Source organism: Parasteatoda tepidariorum, chromosome 4 (genome assembly GCF_982258835.1).
Source record: "Parasteatoda tepidariorum strain Cologne lab strain chromosome 4, Ptep-v5.0, whole genome shotgun sequence".
Lineage (NCBI taxonomy): Eukaryota > Metazoa > Arthropoda > Arachnida > Araneae > Theridiidae > Parasteatoda > Parasteatoda tepidariorum.
The window spans coordinates 33972122-33976472 of NC_141758.1; the positions used below are offsets into that span (position 1 = coordinate 33972122).

General features: G+C 25.6%; 1 non-coding gene across 1 annotated transcript; it reads right to left on the reverse strand.

Annotated features, from left to right (window-relative positions):
* Positions 1-3849: 3849 nt before the first annotated feature.
* LOC122271657 (U11 spliceosomal RNA) lies at positions 3850-3977 on the reverse strand. Its single transcript, XR_006226540.2, has one exon. It is a non-coding gene; the product is annotated as a U11 spliceosomal RNA (small nuclear RNA).
* Between the last annotated feature and the right edge of the window lie 374 nt (positions 3978-4351).

Sequence of the window (4351 nt, forward strand, 5' to 3'; positions counted from 1 at the left end):
TATTAGAAATCGTTTTAAATGTTTTTCTACTTGATTATTTTTTTTTTATTTTAGATTTTTTGAAAGTCAGTTTATACCAGAAATATTATTTTTTTAATTTGAAGGTTGGATCAAATTTTTACTGCAAATATAATTTGCTTTATAATGTTCTGAATATTTTGATATTTGGAATAAAATTATTATTTATTTTTTGTCATTTAAATTACTTATTTTTAATGGTATTCAATCGCACACATAATCGAATGGTTTTATTTTGTGCAATGGATCTCATTGTTTCAGATTTTTGCAAGTTTACAGGATCAGTGGAAAATTTTCCTTAGTACCATAAAGTTATGTTATAGTAATTTTTTTTTTAAAATCGTTCAATTCTAATTTTTATTAATACTTTTTATTTATTCATTTTTTTTTTTAAAAAAAGAGGTTTTAATGAAAAAATAATTGGTCTTTAGGCCATATTTATAAGCATGACAGAACGTTTCATTAGTATCAACGTGTGGTGAAAAAAATAAACATAATATGAACATAAATATGGTTACGAAATATTTATATCCTTTCCATATTTACTTTTTTTTTTATCATTTAGCAAACAATAAGCATTTTTCTTTACAATTGGTTCATTGAAGCAATATTAAACTTTTTTTTTCTTTTCTTTTTTTGTACTTATGCTTAAATAAGGAATAAAATAATGAGATACAAATTAGTGAAAACAGTATAAAATGGTTTCTTTATTTTTATTTATTTATTTTTAAAAGTTATAATACATTTTTCTAGTACAATAAGAAAGGTTGTAAAGGAAATTAAATTTCCCTTTTATTTTGAGTGAATAGGTTTTCTTTACTGGCGTAGTATACATGCAGGCAGAATCCAAAAAAATATATTCGGCCGTATTTTGATAAATGATTTGTAAGAAAAATAAACTTATTTTTTGTTTTCTTTTAATCTTTATTCCATTTTTATCCTGTTTAGTTCGAAATGCATCCGTACCCTATGGGACTCTGGATACATCTCTCTTAAGAACACCTTACATTCAAAATATATTTTAAAAAGAATTCAAGTGGAAATAATTGTTTTTTAAACCATTTTATAGTATTTTTGGCTTTTAAGTTAATAATTTTTCATTCAATGTTTCAAAAGCATCACAATAAAAGTTATGCCATTTGTGTCTCTTAAAAAAAATTATTATTATTATTTTATTATTATTATTATTATTTTTTTTTTGCTATTAACAGCTTTCACCAATAGTTTAAGAAGTAATAAGTGATTTCATTCAAACTGTTGTCAATGTTGCAAATTTAAAAATCTTTATTGAAGAATTAAATACTTGATTATAAAAAAATTTAGTTTTAAAATAATAAAACTAAAAGTTTTTAAATAAATAAATCCCATTCCATATCCATTTTATATTTAATTTCTCTATTTAATATATCTTTTCGCATAAATGTCAGGTTTTTCATGTAAGTTATTATGTTTATAATTGCTGGTATTCAGCAATATCTATTTGATGCAGTAAAATAGTATGACTAGGACGAAATTGTATAATAACCACAGAAACCAAATTGTCGTTTTTTAATAAGTAGCAGCGCCATCTATTTTTGACATTTTCAGATATAACTCAGAAAAAAATCAGGAAAAGTAACAGCAGCACTATTAAAAATGTATTTCAATAAGAAAAATATTTTCTCGAGGAGAATAACTTATGAAAAACTGTTCTATGCAGATAACTGAATAAACAATTAAAGCGAATTTTGTCACAACCATTAAATTAATGAAACTTTAAAAAATCAACTTCAAGCACTTCTGCGAAAGAGACATAAATTATTGCATACAATATTTCCTATTATTTATTTCTATAATTTTCGTTAAAAAGTCATTGAAATCTTAAGTAATTTTTTTTAAATAATAATCTTTAAAAAAAGAAATTACGTTGTCGCCTATTTTGTAGGGAGAAAGTCCAAGATCGATGTGAAAGCCATGGCAACGAAAAAAGCCAAAATATTCAGTTAAGTTTTGGTGCTTTGGAGATAATTTGTTTTTGATGTCACTTTTTTTGGTTTTGAATTCTAGGCAGTGTTTCAAAAAGTGTAGTACGCGCACCCCCAGGGGTACGGGAACAGATTAGCGGGGGTACGCGTTCTTATGCGAAATATCTTGCAACAAACGAAAATTTCAAAAAATTTTATTTAAAAACAAAGTTATCCATGAAAATTTACGATTACGTATTTTTCTATTGGCTATTTTTTGCAGAGTTAGCAGTTAATAATTAGTGGGGCCAACAGCCAGTTGCAATTTTTTATAGTAAAAAATACATACTTTTTTTTATTAGTGGTACACAAAAGTCATAAGTTTGGGAAACACTGCTCTAGGGCATTCGTCTACAATACAGTTCAATCATTACTCATAGATTCTTAATCACACATTTATGCATGCCAAACAAACATATTGATTTATTGTAATTTAATGAAATAAACATGAATAACTATTGCATAAGGCAGTTAAATTTTTTATATCAATTAATAAAACTAAGGAAAAGTGTTTTTCTCCCCCTTCCAAACAGCAAAATTTAAAAGAAAATGTTAAGTGGCGCCATCTGTTGGTTATTACAGCAGATCCTGGTATATGAAATTAATGCTACCAGCCCAAGATAAAATAAACGCAAAATTATGGAAATGTCGAAATTCCTAATCGTAACAACAAAAATTTTTTTTATGAATTTTTGTTTTCATATCATGCATTCTTTTCTCTCATAAAGAAGAAAAATTTTCATAAAATATTGAAAAGCTATGAAGAATTTCATGAATACGGTGATATTTTTTGTCTGACAACATTACTAAAAATTTACTTGTGATTAAGTTTGCAGTTTACTGTACATTTAATGAAGAAAATGAGTATTCTTTAAAACTAAATATCGAATTAATGCACTCATTCATCGTTTTTAAATGCCAATAACTCAACAACAAAAATTTAAAGATTAAACTTTTACTGTAATATCAATATGAAAATATTAGTAACGAGCGAAGAATTATGAGTTTTAAATTAATATTTTAACTGACATAAAGGCTTTTCTCATGTTATTTTAACATTTTACAAGAATTAAATAAGGTCCCATATTGATTATTAAAAAATCATACTACTATATTGCGTACTACGATATACATTGGTTATTAAAAATCATACTACTATATTGCACAGTATGATATACATTGGTTATTAAAAATCATACTACTATATTGCACAGTATGATATACATTGGTTATTAAAAATAATCACTTATAATAAAAATGACTACTCAGTATAACGATTAATTGTTTTAATTAACTACATTAAAAATTTATGATATCGATTAATTTGACAAAAAACTAACTATGTCAATTATTTATTAACGCGTTTAATCGATTAGTTTATATAAAATTTTGATAAATTGCATCAATTAATTAATAGAAAATATCGATTAAATCTATATCGAAATAATCACAGTCACTTTTGGGTTCCAGTAGCAGAAGTAACATTAGAGATGCTAACTTGCTCCGCTTTGCGAAATAGTATTTTCCAGCGGAAACGAAATTTAAGTTACTTTTAGTTTAATATTTTTTCCACCACTAAATATGAAAAATCATATAACATGCAACGTAAAAGCATTAATTATTTGGTTTCTGTTATTTAAAGTAGGCGTAACTATGTTTATTTTACAAGGTATACTAATTAATTCGTTATCACTTTATTAAAACTTTTCAACAATTAGCATTTCTGTTACAGTGACTGAAAAGTAGCTTCGCTCGAAGTTTTTAACTTCCAGCAAATGCTTTAAACATGAAAGTGACAAGCTTAAACCATTCTATATATTAATTATTATGAGGCGCCAGAGCAAATGGCTACCAACTGCCTCAAGACCCAAAAATTACGTACCCAGAATCTCTTGCTAGCGATTCTGCACAGCTCCGTTGGAACTGTGTGCCATTTAGCAGGCAGATACCCTTTTTTAACTAAAATAAGATTTGAAAAAATTAGAAAACTATTTTATTTATAAAAAACTGGTAGATTTAAATATTTTATTTTGTTATTTAATGGTATTTAAAGCAATAGTGCAAATGAGAACTTAAGCCACAAGTCCTGTTTTCCAAGTACATTTTTCATAAAAATCTACAAGGTTAGTGTAATTCGATATTTTCTTCTTCTCCTCGACTAGCCATTATGAATAAAAATAACTCATTAATTCCTTTTAGCAGAGAAAATAAAAAAGAAAATAACACCTTTTTATTGTCAGGATCACTTTACAAATACACTGTATTCATATTTTATTAAGCGCTATAATTTATATTTTATAAAACGATCTAGTTTTTTGATAAAACAGACT